Source organism: Lissotriton vulgaris, chromosome 7 (genome assembly GCF_964263255.1).
Source record: "Lissotriton vulgaris chromosome 7, aLisVul1.2, whole genome shotgun sequence".
NCBI classification, from domain to species: domain Eukaryota; kingdom Metazoa; phylum Chordata; class Amphibia; order Caudata; family Salamandridae; genus Lissotriton; species Lissotriton vulgaris.
In genome coordinates this window covers 159,003,442-159,023,611 of record NC_141695.1, presented here as the reverse complement: position 1 = coordinate 159,023,611, position 20,170 = coordinate 159,003,442, and the positions used below count along the sequence as shown (strand labels likewise).

Sequence of the window (20,170 nt, the reverse complement as noted above, 5' to 3'; positions counted from 1 at the left end):
ATCGTAAGGGTTGCTTGGCATGGTACAAGGTGATCACTAGAATTAGTGAGCATCACATACCAGGCCAACTTCTCACAGGCAGCAGCAGTGTAAGCTTCTCCTCTGTCCCACAATATGTACAGCAGGGGAGCAGCAGTGCAAGATTCCCCTCTGTCTCAGAAGATGTGCAGCAGCAGTGCAAGCTCCCTGTGTACCAGAAGTACAGCAGGGGCAGCAGCAGTGCAAACTTCGGCTGTGTCCCAGAATACGTACAGCAGGGGCAGCAGCAATGCAAGCTTCCCCTCTGTCCCAGAATGCGTACAGCAGGCGCAGCAGCAGTGCAAGATTCCCCTCTGTCCCAGAATACAGACAGCAGGGGCAGCAGCAGTGCAAGCTTCCCCTCTGTCCCAGAATACATACATCAGGGGCAGCAGCAGTGCAAGCTTCCCCTCTGTCCCAGAATGCGTACAGCAGGCGCAGCAGCAGTGCAAGATTCCCCTCTGTCCCAGAATACATACATCAGGGGCAGCAGCAGTGCAAGCTTCCCTTATGTCCCTAAACATGTACTGCAGGGGCAGTAGCAGTGCAAGCTTCCCCTCTGTCCCAGAATACATACATCAGGGGCAGCAGCAGTGCAAGCTTCCCCTCTGTCCCAGAATACGTACAGCAGGGGCAGCAGCAGCAGTGCAAGGTTCCCCTCTGTCCCAGAATACGTACAGCAGGGGCAGCAGCAGTGCAAGATTCCCCCCTCTCCCAGAGTACGTACAGCAGGCGCACCAGCAGTGCAAGCTTCCCCTCTGTCCCAGAATATGTACAGCAGGCGCAGCAGCAGTGCAAGCTTCCCCTCTGTCCCAGAATATGTACAGCAGGAGCAGCAGCAGTGCAAGCTTTCCCTCTGTCCCAGAATACGTACAGCAGGGGCAGCAGTAGTGCAAGATTCCCCTCTGTCCCAGAATACGTACAGCAGGGGCAGCAGCAGTGCAAGCTTCCCCTCTGTCCCAGAATACGTACAGCAGGGGCAGCAGCAGTGCAAGATTTCCCTCTGTCCCAGAATACGTACAGCAGGTGCAGCAGCAGTGCAAGCTTCCCCTCTGTCCCAGAATACATAGATCAGGGGCAGCAGCAGTGCAAGCTTCCCCTCTGTCTCAGAATACGTACAGCAGGCGCGCAGCAGTGCAAGCTTCCCCTTTGTCCCAGAATACATACAGCAGGGGCTGCAGCAGTGCAAGCTTCCCCTCTGTCCCAGAATACGTACAGCAAGGGCAGCAGCAGTGCAAGCTTCCTGTGTAACAGAAGTACAGCAGAGGCAGTAACAGTGCAAGCTTCGGCTGTGTTCCAGAATATGTACAGCCGGGACAGCAGCAGTGCAAGCTTCCCTTATGTCCCTGAACATGTACTGCAGGGGCCGCAGCAGTGCAAGCTTCCCCTCTGCCCCAGAATACGCACAGCAAGGGCAGCAGCAGTGCAAGATTCCCCTCTTTCCCAGAATATGTACAGCAGGGGCAGCAGCAGTGCAAGCTTCCCCTCTATCCCAGAATACGTACAGCAGGCACAGCAGCAGTGCAAGATTCCCCTCTGTCCCAGAATACGTACAGCAGGGGCAGCAGCAATGCAAGCTTCCCCTCTGTCCCAGAATATGTAGAGCAGGGGTAGCAGCAGTGCAAGATTCCCCTCTGTCCCAGAATACGTACAGCAGGGGCAGCAGCAATGCAAGCTTCCCCTCTGTCCCAGAATACGCACAGCAGGCGCAGCAGCAGTGCACGATGTCCCTATGTCTCAGAAGACGTACAGCAGGGGCAGTGTAGGAAGGTGGACATCTGACTATGGTTACCCCCAAACTTTTTGCCTGGTGTTTAGCTGGTTTTTGACATAGTTGGCCTGGGATCCTGCTATTTAGGGCCCCAGGCTGATTGCTCTCTCCTTAAAATGGACTCCATGTACCTTAGGTGCATACACAATTGGAACTGATTCACCTTATTGGCCCCTGTAACAGTGTACCCTAGGTACCCAGGGCATAGGTTTTTCCAAGGCCTACCAGGGGCTGCAGCATGTATTGTGCCACCCCAGGCCTGGCCTCCATATTTGACACAACTGGCTGATCACTCATCTGGGGTAAGTTGGTGTAATCACCTCTTGCTTAGATATAGTATCCCTATATCTAACCTTAACTGGACACATGTTAACCTATAAGCCATTCCTATGGAAGGCCCCTGCAATCCTGGGGGCAGAGTGCGTGGTTACATGTGAGATGGTGCTCTAGCATGAGCTGAGCCTGTCTGCAGCTGTCGGGAACAACTCCCTTAGCCGTTCCGGGATATTGCCATACCATATACTCTTAAGTGCATTATAATCCCCGCAGTTATATGCTAACTTTGGTTTGGCTTTATCAAAACATGTCGAGTAAGGTGTCATACGATTTGGAATACTATCCCCTCGACAGTTCTGTCGACAGGGATAGCATTCCACCCTTCTAGAGGGACACGACATGTGTGTAGCCTTAACCCCGGTTAAAGTTAACCAGAGCCTCAGCATCACAAAATGGATGCTGCCACCACAGACACAAGTCTGACCTCCTGTTGCTGGGAGTCCTTCCAGCGAGGGAGGCTTGGACTCCCAGACTTCTCACAGCCCGATCCACAGTCCCTGCAAAGAAGGGACCCGTGGAGGCACCGAGAGACGTGGGACCGGACCTCTTGGAAGACACCCGAAGAGCTGACTGCGCAGCATCAGAGGCACCCTCGACGTTGTGCTTTGGGGACTGAGAACCCCCACCACCGAGCAGCCCTTGCACCGAAGATCAGCCCCCCAGCATCTCCACGATCTGCGTGGGGCCCTTTTGCATTGTGCCACTCGACGCGCCATCCCGGCCACTAGCCACGTGGTCAGTGGCCATCTTGGCGAAGAAACCGACGAACTACACTGCGGGTCTGGTTGCTCCAGACTTGCCCTCGCTCCTGTAAAAAGGAGCACCCGCTCTGACCTTGCTGGTCCGAGTGATAAGCCTTTTTCGAATCCTGGGTGGCTTGCATTAGCCAAGGCCTGTTTGCTTCAATCAAGTTGCCGACACCGCCAACAGCGAGAAGCCTGCGTGGGACAGCTCGTGACCAACTCCTGGACGTCCTCGACCCCCGGTGTCCACGTGGCTGCAGAGAGAAGCTACACCTCAACGCCTGTTTGCACCCGACATTGCCTGGTTCCAATCTGGTTCCACGGTAGTCACTGGCTAGTGACTTTGAACATTGTCCCCTCTGCTTTCAGGTCTTCACAACTTCAGATCCACCCTTGGATCCACCGGAACTCTTCATATCGAGCCGCCTGCAGCATCTTCAGCTCCAAGCACCATCGACCAGCATGACGAAACCCGACACTACTTCGACCCTATGCTCCCGCTTCCTGTGGGTGAGGTAACTCAGCAACGCCGGTGTTCCCACACTGGTACACACCTCTAGGGCCTGTGTCTCAAGTTTCAGCTTTCTAGGTCACTCGGAAGGTTCCTAACTAACTTTGCAACTTTTACGCACCATAGACTTTGTATTGGTGAGTGCGTGCACTTTAAACACTGCACTCGAGTCCCGCGGGCCTTTCCCGACTTAGTCACTGCTAGTCCCGATCAGCTCCAGCGATTCCCAAGGCACTAGGCCTGTTTCCTTTTCGATTGGTATCTCTTATACCACTTTCTTAGTATATGGTTTAGGTGCAACTTTTGTGTATTTTAAACTGTCTTGTGGTTAACGCTTGTGCTTTTGTGCTCATAAAGAGTCCAGGGGAAATTTGTAGTTAATAAATCTATATATATTTTCAATATATATCTGTGTGGTGTCCTTTCATCTGGTATTCAAGGGGGTTGTGTATGGTAATACAGCTGGCTTCACATGCCTTTCAGAGTTTAGCCTAAGACTGCTTTGTCCACGTTACCACTAGGATAACTGGTCTATAAGGTTGACTTACAACCAATCATCGTAAGGGTTGCTTGGCATGGTACAAGGTGATCACTAGAATTAGTGAGCATCACATACCAGGCCAACTTCTCACAGGCAGCAGCAGTGTAAGCTTCTTCTCTGTCCCACAATATGTACAGCAGGGGAGCAGCAGTGCAAGATTCCCCTCTGTCTCAGAAGATGTGCAGCAGCAGTGCAAGCTCCCTGTGTACCAGAAGTACAGCAGGGGCAGCAGCAGTGCAAACTTCGGCTGTGTCCCAGAATACGTACAGCAGGGGCAGCAGCAATGCAAGCTTCCCCTCTGTCCCAGAATGCGTACAGCAGGCGCAGCAGCAGTGCAAGATTCCCCTCTGTCCCAGAATACAGACAGCAGGGGCAGCAGCAGTGCAAGCTTCCCCTCTGTCCCAGAATACATACATCAGGGGCAGCAGCAGTGCAAGCTTCCCCTCTGTCCCAGAATGCGTACAGCAGGCGCAGCAGCAGTGCAAGATTCCCCTCTGTCCCAGAATACATACATCAGGGGCAGCAGCAGTGCAAGCTTCCCTTATGTCCCTAAACATGTACTGCAGGGGCAGTAGCAGTGCAAGCTTCCCCTCTGTCCCAGAATACATACATCAGGGGCAGCAGCAGTGCAAGCTTCCCCTCTGTCCCAGAATACGTACAGCAGGGGCAGCAGCAGCAGTGCAAGGTTCCCCTCTGTCCCAGAATACGTACAGCAGGGGCAGCAGCAGTGCAAGATTCCCCCCTCTCCCAGAGTACGTACAGCAGGCGCACCAGCAGTGCAAGCTTCCCCTCTGTCCCAGAATATGTACAGCAGGCGCAGCAGCAGTGCAAGCTTCCCCTCTGTCCCAGAATATGTACAGCAGGAGCAGCAGCAGTGCAAGCTTTCCCTCTGTCCCAGAATACGTACAGCAGGGGCAGCAGTAGTGCAAGATTCCCCTCTGTCCCAGAATACGTACAGCAGGGGCAGCAGCAGTGCAAGCTTCCCCTCTGTCCCAGAATACGTACAGCAGGGGCAGCAGCAGTGCAAGATTTCCCTCTGTCCCAGAATACGTACAGCAGGTGCAGCAGCAGTGCAAGCTTCCCCTCTGTCCCAGAATACATAGATCAGGGGCAGCAGCAGTGCAAGCTTCCCCTCTGTCTCAGAATACGTACAGCAGGCGCGCAGCAGTGCAAGCTTCCCCTCTGTCCCAGAATATGTACAGCAGGCGCAAGCTTCCCCTTTTTTCCCAGAATACGCACAGCAAGGGCAGCAGCAGTGCAAGCTTCCTGTGTACCAGAAGTACAGTAGGGGCAGCAACAGTGCAAGCTTCGGCTGTGTCCCAGAATACGTACAGCAGGGGCAGCAGCAGTGCAAGCTTCTCCTCTGTCCCAAAGTACGTACAGCAGGGGCAGCAGCAGTGCAAGATTTCCCTCTGTCCCAGAACACGTACAGCAGGGGCAATCAGCAGTGCAAGCTTCCCCTCTGTCCCAGAATACGTACAGCAGGCGCGTAGCAGTGCAAGCTTCCCCTCTGTCCCAGAATATGTACAGCAGGCGCAGCAGCAGTGCAAGCCTCACCTCTGTCCCAGAATACGTACAGCAGGGGCAGCAAGCAGTGCAAGCTTCGGCTGTGTCCCAGAATACGTACAGCTGTGGGCTGCTTTATTTGGCAGTCTGGGGGCCATTTGGGCGCTGGCTCTATTGTTAAAATACAGCCAGTGACCCAGTGGGTGTCTGAGTGGCCTTTCTAGAGGCGATGGGCACTCATTACCTCCGTTTATCAACAGGCAGAGGTGTCACTCCCTCTGTCTCGCTGGCCGGCCCATTAATGTGTGCAAATACTGAGTGGGGGCAGTGGGCCTGAGAAGAAGTGGCCTCACTTGTTTCACCAGTGGAAACTAACGCTTGCATTTTTTTACCCCCCTCCTAAAGTTTTTTTTATAAGATTACGCCAAAGCAGTGATTTGAGGAGTGATTATGCAAATGTGGGCCTATTTTATTTTTGCGTGCCCGGGCCGATTTTCAATCCTAATCCAACCCTAGTTTCTGCTTATAAATAAGCAAGAAGGGCGTGAACAGAAACGCTATCCTTCTTTAGCTCTCAGTATGGCTGCAAGGTTGTGGACTGTGGGGCTACTGTTGTGCTTCGGGGTGCTGCCAGTCGCCCCTTCCCGGCGCAGGGACCGTGAAGAGGGTCCGGAGCAGAGCTGGCACAGCAGGTCTCCAGGGCCAGGTGCACGTCCCGCTGCCTGGCGCTGCACATGGCGCAGCTCTGCGGGGCCGTGATCCCGAGGTGTGTGAGGGGCCTGATTCGTGCCAGGCCAGATGCAAACAGACAGCTCCTGGCTGGTGCCTCGGGTGCCAGGGCTGGTGAGTGGGACAAAATGGAGACAGCGGAGGGGAGGGAGGGTCCCCACAGGATTGGGGAGGGAGGGTCCTCACAGGAGCCGGACTGCATTCCTACACACACAGGGCATCCCGCTGCACGCTGCTGGAGCCAAGCTGTGTTGAGGGCAGACCCGGGTGTCGGAGGCGCTGCGCATCACCCCCTATGGTCCGTGATTGTTATGCCCCGCTGAGGGTACCAGCTCTCAGTATGGCTGTGAGGTTGCGGACTGCGGGGCTACTGTTGTGCTTCAGGGTGAGTCGCCGAAGCACAACAGTAGCCCCAGCCAGTCGCCCCTTCCCGCCGCAGGGGGTAAAGATGGCGAAAGAGCGTCGCCGTGAAATGGATGCAAAAAAATAAAAGATGCTCTAGAGTGGTGCGCACACCACTGCGAGCTTATATTTTCAATTACCGCTTCGGCCGTGACACCCGCGATAATTGATGTATGGCCATTGGTGCGCGAGGGCTGCCTGAAATGCGCGTAACAGACACCAATAGGCCAGGGGCGGAGCTATGCGCCCGCCTCTGACCTATGGTATGCTTCCTTTAACCCCTCCCCTGCTGATGACGGAACCGCTCCGTCATCAGCTACGGTTGGGCTGTGCTGATGACGGAGCGGTTCCGTCATGGCCCGGCCGCCGCGCCTGCGCGGTGCTGATTTCGCGCCTGCGCTGCAGTTGTATTGAGCGGGGCGGGTCATGACGGAACCGCTCCGTCACCAGCACAGCTCAACCGCAGCTGGTGACGGAGCGGTTCTGTCACCAGCATGCGGCCACCCCGCCCCGTTAGCGCTGCGGCGGAATAGCCGCCGCAGCGAAAGGGTTAAAACAAACACACATGTAAAGGCCAATAGCAGACCGGAAAGCAAAAAACACACGCACGAGCTTGTGGTATTTGTGGAATGTGCAGGTCCATTTCTGAAACGCTAGTAAGAGGGCTTTTCGCTTCGCGAGCCCTAAAAACTAGGGGGTGTGAAGTAGCAAGGACAGGGATAGCGAGGGACAGGGAAGGTGACGGCACAGGTATGGGGGAGCAAGTGAGGAGCTGAGGGATGAAATGGGCAGAAAAAGTCCCAAGGCAGAATAGAGTTGAGGGATATAGAGGGCAGGAAATACCCGAGGATCTGCTGGGCACAGAAGAGAGGTATAAAGAGGGGCTCCGCACAGGTGACAGCAGAGAGGTATAAACAGGGACTCAGCACATGTGACAGCAGAGAGGTGTGTAGAGAGGGTCTCAGCACAGGTGACAGCGGAGAGGTATAAAGAGGGACTCTGCACAGAGGTGTGTAGAGAGGGTCTCAGCACAGGTGACAGTGGAGAGGTATAAAGAGGGACTCAGCACAGAGGTATAAAGAGGGACAGAGCACAGGTGACAGCAGAGAGGTGTGTAGAGAGGGTCTCAGCACAGGTTACAGCGTAGAGGTATAAAGAGGGACTCAGCACAGAGGTATAAAGAGGGACACAGCACAGGTGACAGCAGAGAGGTGTGTAGAGGGGGTTTCAGCACAGGTGACAGCGGAGAGGTATAAAGAGGGACTCGGCACAGAGGTATAAAGAGGGACACAGACAAGGTGACAGCAGACAGGTGTAAAGAGGGATTCAGCACAGGTGACAGCAGAGAGGTATAAAGAGGGACTCAGAACAGTTGACAGCAGAGAGGTATAAAGAGGGACTCAGCACAGTTGACAGCGGAGAGGTATAAAGAGGGACTCGGCACAGAGGTATAAAGAGGGACTCAGCACAGGTGACAGCGGAGAGGTATAAAGAGGGACTCAGCACAGAGGTATAAAGAGGGACACAGCACAGGTGACAGCAGACAGGTGTAAAGAGGGATTCAGCACAGGTGACAGCAGAGAGGTATAAAGAGGGACCCAGCACAGAGGTATAAAGAGGGTCTCAGCACAGGTGACAGCGGAGAGGTATAAAGAGGGACTCAGCACAGAGGTATAAAGAGGGACACAGCACAGGTGACAGCGGAGAGGTATAAAGAGGGACTCAGCGGAGAGGTATAAAGAGGGACACAGCACAGGTGACAGCAGACAGGTGTAAAGAGGGATTCAGCACAGGTGACAGCAGACAGGTGTAAAGAGGGATTCAGCACAGGTGACAGCAGACAGATATAAAGCCGGCGCCAGAGCAGGTGGCAACAGACAGGTGTAAGAATGGATACAGGACAGGTGAGAAGAAGGTTCGGGAAGGCAAGCTGTTCGGAAGGAAGCAGGACCTATTTTAATGTGCCTAGAGGTGTGCCTGTTGATAACAGCATATGTGTGAACATCCTAAGAGGTGTAGTAGGACAAAGAGAAAGAGGGCAAGGAGAGCATAAACAAAACAACGAGAGATGATGGAATGACATGACAGCATAGCCTGGACACGGATCTCTTGTTCGACGCCTTCAGTCAGCCCGTGTATCGCGTGGATTGTGGGACTTTGGTCTACTTAGAGGACCCTCGTGGTAGTGGCCAGTTTGCCTTGTATAAGTTCACTCTATCATCACATTCCGATATTTATCTCTGCATTATACACAGAAAGGAATCCGATTTTGCTACTCCCTCCACCCCACTGGCTGAGACAGAAGGAGAGGGGGGGGGGGGGTAGAGGTAGAGCGAAGGGGCACTGAAAAGAAGGGGCATCTTCTTACTTGTGGTGTCTGGCCCTTTCTCTTTCGTTTCCGGTCGGCCCACTCGACGTCCTCCGGCTGCCTCTGCTTTTCTTTCACTCGATGACCTTTCGTTCCTTTCCCCTTCCGTCGCGGGCCTCTCGGCCTCCAGTCACCGGGTGTCCCCCTCTGTAGTCTGCGTTCCTCCGTTCTCCTCCTTCCACGGGAATGCTCTTCTGCCCTTTTCCCTTCTTCGGTTTCTCTCTGATCGCTCGGCCACTTTTCGTTTCTTTTCGCCTCTCCCTCGGTTTCGCGCTTCTTGTGCTCCCTCCTCGCTTGCCTCTGTGCTCTGCCTCTCTCCCTCCTCGGTTGCTTTACTTTCTCTGTGCGGTCCGTCTCACCCTCCCTCTCAGGCGGTCTCTTCCTCCGAGGCGGTTTCCAGCTCGGGGCCGCCGCCCTCTGACAGGAAAGCGAAACTTGCCGGTCCCCGCGCTGCTGACAGGGACCGGCCCCTGATCGTCTGGGAGGGAGAGGTGAGCACATGGCTGCTCACACTGACGTATTCTGGGAGCTGAAGTCCCACGGTCATCACAGCTGAAGCAATAGGCTTAACGCACAAAACAACACTTGTTCTTAATGGAAGCCCAAAGTTGCAAATGAGGGGTCACTTATACAAGGGAAGCAACTAGTTAATTGATACTCCCAAAAGGCAGAGGAAGCAGGCTGTGCGCCCTGGGGGTCTCTGGGACACGGCTTATGCAGGTGCACGCGCCTTCACACTGAAACACCCAGGGCCAGGTCCATTATTCCATCCAACCGCATCCCCCTTTCCTAGACTTCTAGGCACTGCATGTGTTCAGCCGGCACTCCCCATGGCTCAGCTCCAGGCTCATTATGGAGCTTGGGGTTTAATTGTGGGGTTTACCTTCATGATTGCAGTGTCCAGGTGGTTGTAGGGTTTACAAAGAACCGCGGAGACCAGAAGAACAAGTTGCTTACCTTCAGTAAAGCGCTTCCTGGTGGATGCTCTATTTAACCGCTGATTCCTCACCTTTACCATATTCCTCAGGCACTAGACTGGATCTGAAAAGTTTATAGCAATGCGCCTACGTGCTGGTAGGTGGCGGCTCTGTACGACCCCGGTATGATATGATAGACCGGAGCTGCTTAGAAGCGCCATCCATGCGTGCTGGCGTCAGTTTCTTGTTTAACTCTTTAAGATGCGTAGCGTGGCACAATCATCCGTTGTAGTTTGTAGATTCCGAGCTGGTGATCACTTTAGATGTTAAAACCTTCTGTGCTCATGACGAGCTCAGCTCGTCAGGGGGCACAGTAGCGCTGTGCTCATGACGAGCTCAGCTCGTCATAAACGCCGCAGAACTTCCACACGGGGATAATTTCCCTGCTGTGCTGAACGTTCCATGAAATGGGCGTGGTCATGGCGAGCTCAGCTCGTCATGAGCACAGCGCCATTGTGCAGTGTGACGAGCCAAGCTCATCACAAGCACCGCGCGCAGCCCACCTCCCCCCGGGCCGAAGGGGTTAAAAGACGCCATTCGACTGGACGGGGAAGTTGGAAGATGGTGAGGAATCTGCGGTTACATAGAGTATCCGCCAGAAAGAGCGCAACCGAAGGTAAGTAACTAGTTCTAGTGATCAATACCTCTAACCCCACATTCCTCGTCTTTCGAATAGATACCAAAGCAGTACCTTCCAAAGGTGGAAACTCTGTGTAGTAGACTGAGACTACCAATTCTTGCAGGATCGAATGGGAGAAATGTCTTTCCCTTGGGCCTGGTTGCCAAGGCAGTAGTGCTTCTTGAATGCCTGTTACAACGCCCATGTCAAAGCCTGGCAGGTGTTAAGGACAGGCATTCTGCCGGTCAATGCAGTGGTAGCAGCCTCAGCACTAGTGGAATGGGCCCTCTGTCGTTCTGGAGGCTGCTTTTTGCCCGGTGTGCAGCAGATCTTAATGTAGCGGACTATCAACCTCGACCCTTTGCCTAGGAGAACTCCACAAAAAGCTGATTGTTCACTCAAATGTCCATGGTATGATCAATGTTCATCAATCGACGGCGGGTGCAGACTGGTGCGGATTCGCAGTTTCCGGCCGGGGTCAGAGGTTGTTGATGAACAAATCCTGTGTTCACAGGAGACACAATCTGTGTTTGAAGGCAGGCAGGTCCTCCAGGGTTTTCGAAGTTGCTTGCTGAGGGACACACCGGGAATTCGCAGGAGCAGGTTCGAGGTGGAGACAGGCCGGTAGGCACACCATATGGCCATGTCTGAACTGGGGTAGTGGAGTGAGTTAAAGAATGATGATGGATTAAACCCAGATCAGTTGACTGGGGGTGAGTGTTTGATTTGCTCCAACACTCGGTCCATCATCCCTTTTGATATCGCTTTGTTCGGGCCAAGTCAATGGGCGTCTTCCTCTTGTTAGCTTCGGCATGGCTGTTCAATCCTTCTTCTTTTCTTGTTGCAGGTCCTTGTCTGAGAAAGCAAGGTTCAGGGGTTCCCCTAAATACTAGATTTGGGGGCGTTACAGGTAGGTAAAAGGTTGGGACCAATAGGTCCCTTCCCTGGGGTGGGTGCACCCCCTATTATGCCACGTTCCAGTGGGAGGGGGAAATAAGCCTTTCCCTGGTTGGCTGTGTCACCCCATCTGTAAGAGGGCAGGGACTGAGAGTTGTGCTTCACCTCGCCTCCCCCACCTTGGGGAGTGAGAGTTGTCATGTTCTGAGGTTGCACAATCCATTTCTTACCTGATTAGGTTTGGGCACAGTTGGTGCACTGTGAGGTAGCAGTACTTAGGCCAACATACCTGGATGGTGCGAGTAGAATCAGTTTCACACAATCCTGATGTTTATATTGACCAACAAAAGCACAGTTTTTACTGCGAAAGTATAAGCTGTACGACAGTAGGATTATGTGGTGTGGCAGCCGAGCGCCATGGGTGGAAGGGCTTAGGGTTGGCCTAGAGCAGGGAGCATCATTGGTTTCGATTCTGCTCAGAGATGCATGAACCCTGTCCCATAACAGCTATTTATTCCATTCCTTGTCAAAGAAGGGGCAAACCAATGTGTTCATGGACTGGGGCTATGGTGTGGGGAAGAGTCCCATTGCTCAATCATAGACATAACAGCCTGCAGGACAGTGCGGCCTTTTAAGTGAGATGAAAAAAGTGCGCATGTTTGGAGTCTATTAAAGGGGTGTAGCTCATGTAACTCGAGCTCGATGTTATTGCATCCACCCAAGCTTTCTGTTATTCCATCCAGATATACCCACAATAACAGACATATAGCTAACACCAGCCAGGAATATTGGCTTTGTGAATGGTTGTTAGCTGTTTAAGATAAAGGAGTAATTATGAATTTCTTGAAAATTATGTTGAAAATGTTTCAGTTCTGAAATTGCGACACTGTGAATTAAACATTATTGATGCCTTTGGAAGTGGTAGTGGGCTTCAGATTGTCTCAGTCACTTTTTTATATTCACTATATGTTAAACATGTGTTCCCTTTTTCTCTCCACATCTCGTCCATCTGCATATCTTACACCTCATCTCTTTCTTCTTCAGCATCCTCTTTTTACTCTCCTGAATACACTCCCTCACAACTCCTTCTCTTTACCACCCCTGATCATAAAACATATTCCCGATATTTTACTTTAGCCTTGTGAATATTTTAACAACTGTACAGAATCACAGTTGCAACTGCAATAGGAAACTATTGCTCTGTGCGCTTCGCAGAGAGGCCAAAGATTGGATGATCAAGTATTCTGAACACCTTTCTGATCCTCTGACAGGCACTGTGAGAAGCAGGCCTTCAGCCCCTATTCCAGACCTCTCAATCTTGGCCGTTATAAACACTTGGAGGCAACTCAGTGCAAAGTATGCACTATACAAGAGTAATACGCTACACGTTGGAACTACAGAAACACAACCTGAAATAGATTATTTAACCTTTTATTTATTTTGAATATTTATAGAGTGCACCCTCATCCCCAAAGGGATATCCTAGCGCTGGACCTTACTTTGTTAGTTCCAGTCAAGTCCTTAAAGTGAATACAGCCAGGTCTTCAACTATCTCTGAAATGCTAATAACGCTGGCACTGCACGTAAACTCTGGGGAAGATTATGAGAGTAGGTCGCTAAAGCCTGGTTGGCTGACCGAAGGTTCCGAACAGGGTTATGAAAAGTTACTCTATTACTGGGCTCGTATCATAAAGCCCTTTGTGCATATGACACATTAGCTTAAAAATTGCTCTTTTTCGAACTGGGAGCCAGAGAAGATGATTGAGACAAGCCAAGGCTGAGCTCCGATTCATTTTGTTGCACATCGATTTTGCTGCTGCCTTCTGAACTGCTGGTGCCGTTTGAACAAATACTCTACCAGGCCTACATACAATGCGTTTCCATAGTCCAATCCATTCATAATCAAGGCTTAAAAATATTTCTTCTCCATGTCATCGGGATCCAGCAAAATAGTTTCCGAAAGGTGTGTAAAAGACCAAAACTGATCCCCAATACCCTAGTTACTTGTTCTTGTAGGCAGCCGTGGCCCGTGCAGGTAAGAGCGGTGGGGCCAGGTGGGCGGGATTTTGACAGACAACCACAAGGGAAAATAAATTATTTTTTTCATTTCCCCTCGTGTTCGTCCGTCGAATCCCCACCCACCTGGCCCCACTGCTCTCACCTGCACGGGCCGCGGCTGCTGGTAGGGAAAGAGAGTCGTCTATTGGGAAGTGCAGTATCTTTACCACCTTTTTGGGTTCTGGAGCAGTTCCTAACAAATTACAGACTAGTTTCCGATCTACATTATAGGACTCAAGAAAAAAGTAACTCTGTGAGGTTAAAAGATTTTTTTTTTATTAACAATTCACATTTTTTTTAAACTTCATTAAAAATATACAATTTATTCAATTATCATCATTGTAGTCTGAGTTTTATCACTCAAAGTCAACAACTCGGTCTAGAGGTGCATTTTCATCATTCCAACTTAAACACAGCATTCACACCTTCAGTCGTACCTCTCACCTTGGAAACGGTGGCAAATAGGTTCTGCCGTTTTCTGCCCCTCCCCCTTTGGCAGATTGGCCGTATTTGGAAGCCCATCTGCCCCTGCGGTGAGAAAACCCATTATCACCAGGGATATCATGTTCTGTTTGGGGGCGGCCCCTTGGGCAAGGGTCGCCCCCAATTGGAGATGACATTTTTTTTATTTACTTTTGGTGTTTTTTGCCTCCTGAGGTCAGATTGCCAATCTTTAGAAGCCCATCTGCCTGGGGGGGGGGGGGGGGGGGGGGGAGGGGGGGGGGGCAGAAAACCCCACTAGCACCAGGGATATGTAAATAATTATGTTTGGGGTGGCCCCTTGGGTAAGGGTTGCCCCAATGGGGTGGGGCATCGGTTAATATTTACTTTTGGCAGTTTTTTCTGTCCCCCTTTGTTTCAGATAGGCCATATTTTAGGCCAAAAAGCACTAGACGCCAGGGAAAGTTTTTGAGTGTGTCTGCAGTTCCACTGGCAGTGTGTGTGGACTATCGCGTGGCTGGCGGTGTGTGTGGATTGGCAGGTGGGTAGTGCCATAGCGTTTTATAATGTTACTTTTTATTTCTAGTCATTTGCATTTGTGATTGTTATGTTTTATTTCTTCTTTTTATTCTAGCTCAAAGCTTTCACTTTTTTTGCTGTTATTCCTGCTTGCAGTTTCGTCACTGGTAGTTCTGCGGTTTGTGTAGTTACCTGTTTGGTAAGGAAACGTTTTTTGTACTATTTCCTGTAAATGAGTATCATTTCCCTTCATGAGTGCGTCCTTCTTAACGGTGTAACAATAAGAGCATTTTTAGCTTCTGTAATAGTATGTGAAAATCTTTTTGCATGTGTGCACAATGTTTAATGTGTTGTCTTAAAAGTTTTTGGTTTTTTCTTTCCAGTGGGACGAAGTTAGTGTTTTGCTGTGTCTGTGCAGTAGGTGCTAGTGAGTCTAGTTGTCTCTGGCAAGTGAGTGGTATTGTTTTTGAGTATATAGATGCTTGTGATAAAGCCAAACTTGGTTTATTACTTATTTTACACACTGTTGGATTTTTTTTACTTGTGTGTGAAGTTTCTTCTCTTAGTAAGACTTATGGGTAGCTGCAGGATGAACACTCAGCAGGTTGATGGAGGCTTTTCTAGTCTTCCTCTGACCAAGGTTCAGAGACTGACTCTGGCAGCGAATTTTCTGTCAGAGAGGAACCATCTGATGAAGAAGCCACTCTCTGTGCAGATGAAGGGCCTGTTTTAAAGGAGGACATTGAAGTGCTGATAGTGCAGCAAGAGGAATCTGAATTGTAGCCTGGGGCTACAAGGCTTCCCATTGGAAGAGCTGACCTCTGGGTTGCCCCACACATTGTGCAGATGGGGTTGCTTGCCTTTTCTGGTGTCACAGGGTGTAGAGTGGATACTGGAAGCTTTTTGCCTATACATTTCTTTCTGTTGTTTACGGACGATGTCTTTTTAGATGAGATTGTTGAGTAGACTAATTTGTATGCTGGCCAGTAATTGAGGGACAACAGTGACAGACTCAAGCATCACTCTAGAGCTAATCGGTGGACTCCCACAGATCTGGATGAGTTGAAGAAGTTCTTGGGTTTAACTTTTTTGATGGGTTTTATAAGGAAGCCGTCGATGTCTTCATATTGGTCTACTAGTCCCTTGATGGTAACGGCTATATTTCCTGCAATCATGAGTCGTGATCCGTAGTTCTTCTGCTTCGGATGCTGCATTCTGTTGATAATGGTTTAGCGTTGCCACACGATCACCCTGATTGTGACAGTCTTTTTAAGATTCAGCCTGTCCTTAATCACCTATGTAGATCATTTTTCAGAGATCTATGCTCCAGGGAAAGAAACAGCTGTGGAAGAGTCTTTGGTCTTGTTCAAGGGCTGTTTTGCTTGTTAGACAGTACATTCCTAGCAAGAGGGCACATTATGGAATTAAATTGCATATGCTGTTTGAGAATAGGACTGGATATGTCTCTAATTTCAGGGTGTACACGGGTAGGAATTCCAGGACTGACCTCCCTGGTTGTCTGTCCACTTTCGAAGTTACTGAGAAAATTGTCTGGGAACTTGGTAGAGGACTGTTTAACAAAGGTCACCGTTTATATGTAGATAACTTCGACACTGGTGTGCAATTATTCAGGGAATTGGACAAAGTGGACACTGTCGCTTGTGGCACAATCAGCTCTAACCGGTAAGGTTACCCAAAAGAACTTGTCTGTCAAAAACTTGAAAGGGGACTGTCAAGTGCTTTGCATAGTGATGAACTTCTAGCCATGAAGTTTGCAGGCAGGAGAGATGTCTACATGCTACCATCCATGATGGGGTCTTGTTGCTGAAGTGCGCAAACCTGTGTGCATTTTAGAATATAATAGGCACACGGGTGGTGTTAATAGAGTAGATCAGAGGTTGGAACCTTACACTGCCCTTTATAAGGCTTATATTTAGTATAAGAAGTTGGCTATCCATCTTTTCCACTTAGCAACCTTTAATGCTTTTGTTGTATTTAAGGATTGTTCTCCAGAGTCAAAGATGACATTTGTTAGGTTTCAAGAGTCTGTGATAGGCAGCCTTGTTGTAGTGGAACAGGCTAGTGTTCCTAGAGTACGAGTGGGAGAGGATGTGGCTAGATTGAAAGATCGCCACTTTGCGTATCACATTCCTCCAACGTCCAAAAAAGTCTTTCCCAGTAGGAGATGTTGAGTCTGTATGCAAAGAGGTATGCGGAAGGAGAATCGTATGTACTGCCCAAGTGCCCCTCTAAACCTGCGCTGTGTATAGCTGCTTGTTTTAGATTGTACCATATGCAAAAGAGTTTTTGGGAGCAACCGTGAGTGTAAAAGTGAACTGCCTGTATATTTTTTGTCAAGTTTCAAGGTAGGCATTAGTGCGCTGTATTTGGTTAGAGCTTTTGTGTTTGTAGTTTTGCATCTACTTACAGTTGGTTTGGGTTTTCTTTTTTGCAAAAAAAAAATATGATGGAGATGTGCCTGGACTGGTGTTTGGCTGGTGGTGTGCGAGGACTGGTGCTTGGCTGGTGGGGTGCGTAGACTAGTGCTTGGTTGGTGGTGTCTGTGTACTGGTGCTTGGCTGGGGGTGTGTATGGACTGGTACTTGACTGGCGGTGTGCGTGGCCTGGGGCTTGGCTGACAGTGTGCGGGCCAGGGCTTGGCTGGCAGTGTGTTTGGACACTTGGCTGGTGGTGTGCATGGACTGGCGCTTGGCTGACGGTGTGTGTGGACTGGTGCTTGGCTGACGGTGTGTGGACTGGCGCTTGAGTACTGACTTGCTGCTGGTCACTACACACACTGCTAGCCAAATGCCAGTCCACACACTCTGTAAGCCAGTGTGGTTGCTGGGTCAGACATGTGGGGGTCTGAAAGTGATGGGCCCTTAAATGGCGTTGTCTGTTTATGTGATTGTTGTAATGTGCTGGGCCCACGGCTGATGACTGGAATGGTCTTCTGTGTGTCACATATGAACGGTGTGTGAACGGACTGTAAAGCGTTTGAGGCCTTGATGTGGCTTTACAGCTCACAAGCTGTGAGTCACTGGTTCAGTTTTAGACCTTTCAATTATTAACAGTGCATTTCATTTTTGTGACATCTCATGTTAATAAAATGTTATATATTTAACAATTTCTTACCCTTGTGTCAAATCCAACCAGTATGTGTGTGTACTTGAGGAATAGGTGGTTGAGCAGTAATATTTGTCTTTTCTTTCTCTGCCAATGCGTACATTATCTCTAGGGACAATCTACCAACTCTAGATATTTTTGTAAACTAAACACCATTGGGAGTACAAGGTGGTGTCTCTCTCATGGATCCCAACAAGTTTTCTTTCCCACAATGCCCTGAAAACCTTAAAATGTGACTGAAGTCCCACATTTTCCTTGCATTACCTTGCCATAATCAGAAAGAAACCACAAATTTCCTACCATCCAGCGTTCCCCCAGGTCGCCCAATGAAAATGGAGCATCACACGTGTGGGTGGGAAAAGTACCTGCAACAGGAATGGGCCAAAAACGTATTGTGGCGACATCAAAATTATCTATCACAAAACGACCTGGTTTTGCAAGAGGGTCACTTGCGTTTTTGGTCAGGGGCTCGGTGGCCATCTAGGGAAACCTACCAAACCCAGATATTTCTGATAACTAAACACTAGGGGGGAGTCAGGTGAGGTTTGGCTTGCTTGGATCCTCCAAAGATGTCTTACCCAGAATCGTCTGAAAACCTCAAAGTTAGCTAAATGAATCATATTTTCCTCACATTTCTGTGTGGGAAAGTTGTGGCTCACTGTGTTTACACACATTTCCTACAACCCAGTGTTCCCACAGGTCTCCCAATAAAAATGCTGCCTCACTTAGGTGGGTGAGTCAAGTACCTATGACAGGAAAGGGCCCAAAACATTTTGTGGAGACATCCAAATGATCTAGTTTTAAAAAATGTACAGGTTTGCCAGGTTTCCCTAGGTGCCGGATGAGATAGGGCTCAAAATCCACAGCTAGACACATTGCAAAGAAATGGTCATTTTTCAGTGGAAAAATATGAAATTTCCATGTTGTGTGTTCGGCTGTTTCCTGTTGCAGGCACTGGCCTTTCCACACAAGTGAGGTACCATTTTTATCAGGAGACTTAGAGCAACATAGAATTATAGAACATAACTTATTATAAACTGACGTTCTATGCATTTCCGCCTTCCAAATGCATCGACAATGTGTAAAAAAAATGCCCTCTGATTCACATGTTAGTACGGGTATCCACAAATTCAGAGATGTGCAAATAACCACTGCTTCTAAACTCCATATGTTGTTCCTATTTTAGAAATACATAGGCTTACTTGATACCTATTTTCACTCTTTATATTTTACCAAATGAATTGCTGTATACCCGGTACATAATGAATAACCATTACAAAGAGCAGCTCAGTTCTTGGCTTTGGGTACCTTGGGTTCTTGGTGAACATACACGTCCTATATATCCCCGCAACTAGAAGGTTCCAGCAGATGAACCGGTATACTGCTTTAAAATATTTCCCATACTTAAAAGAAGATACAGGTGAAAACATTGGCACAAAGGCCTGTTTTTTTAACTCAATTTCAATGTTTTTTATTTTAACAGTTACTTTCTATAGGAAACCTTGAAGGATCTACCCAAATGACCTCTTGCTGAATTCAGAATTGTTTATACTTTTCAGAAATGTATAGCTTTCCGGGATCCATTATTGGTTTCACACCCATTCACTAACTGGAAGAAGATTGAAAGCTCAAAAAAAAGGCTATGTCCCAGTAAAATGCCAAGAATTGTGTAGAAAATGTTGGTTTTCTGACAAAAGTCAACCTGTTCCTGAAACCTGGGAAGATGGTGATTTTAGCACAACAAACCCTCAGTTGATACCATTTGCAGATAAAAACCAGACACTTTCTTCTGCAGTACTTATTCTCCATGTATTCCCTCAAAAAAATGTTGGAAGAAAGGGACGTAAATTTGGTGTGGATACCTGATCTGGATCTAAGGGCGAGCCACACCATATAGCCAAACAAGCATTGGAAATGCAACAGGTCTCGCAATAGGAAAGTTGGAGCTATTGGTCTTATAAATGACATTTTTTTTTATTTATGTGTTTTTTAAAATAGCTAAATAAATAGCTTTGTCATTTACAATGCCAATAGTTATAACTTTCGCAAATGTGACACCTCTAGCATTTGTAATGCAACATGTTTTGTATTTACGTGACTTAGAAGTATTGATATTACAAATAACAATGGCTTTTAAATAATTAATTCGTAAATAAAAGTGATTTTATTTTATAATTGCAATAGCTTAAACTTTTAAAAATATCTTTAGTTAATTATGTTCTGTGTATTTTATTGTGACGAAAATCCAAGAACAGAAGTGAAATATTAACATCTTTTTTGTCATTTGTAATAAAGCTTGAAACATTGAGAGAACATATTTGAACCAGTGATGCTGTGGTGATGCTGAGTGAGGCTGTGGTTGCGCTGAGTGAGGCTGTGGTTGCGCTGAGTGAGGCTGTGGTTGCGCTGAGTGAGGCTGTGGTTGCGCTGAGTGAGGCTGTGGTTGAGCTGAGTGAGGCTGTGGTTGAGCTGAGTGAGGCTGTGGTTGCGCTGAGTGAGGCTGTGGTTGCGCTGAGTGAGGCTGTGGTCTGCGCTGAGTGAGGCTGTGGTCTGCGCTGAGTGAGGCTGTGGTCTGCGCTGAGTGAGGCTGTGGTTTGCGCTGAGTGAG

At 49.2% G+C, this 20,170-nt stretch overlaps 1 protein-coding gene across 2 annotated transcripts in view; it reads right to left on the bottom strand.

The window, feature by feature from the left end:
* LOC147701054 (interferon-inducible GTPase 5-like) overlaps positions 1-20,170 on the bottom strand; it is a 114,249-nt gene that overhangs the window by 35,536 nt on the left and 58,543 nt on the right. The window contains exon 1 of one of the 2 annotated variants that reach the window (XM_086929850.1): positions 8,926-9,377. The exons of the other annotated variant lie outside the window; for it this stretch is intronic. The gene's annotated coding sequence lies outside the window, so the exon portion shown is untranslated. Of the gene's footprint in view, positions 1-8,925; positions 9,378-20,170 lie in introns of those variants that run through there. 2 annotated transcript variants of the gene reach the window in all.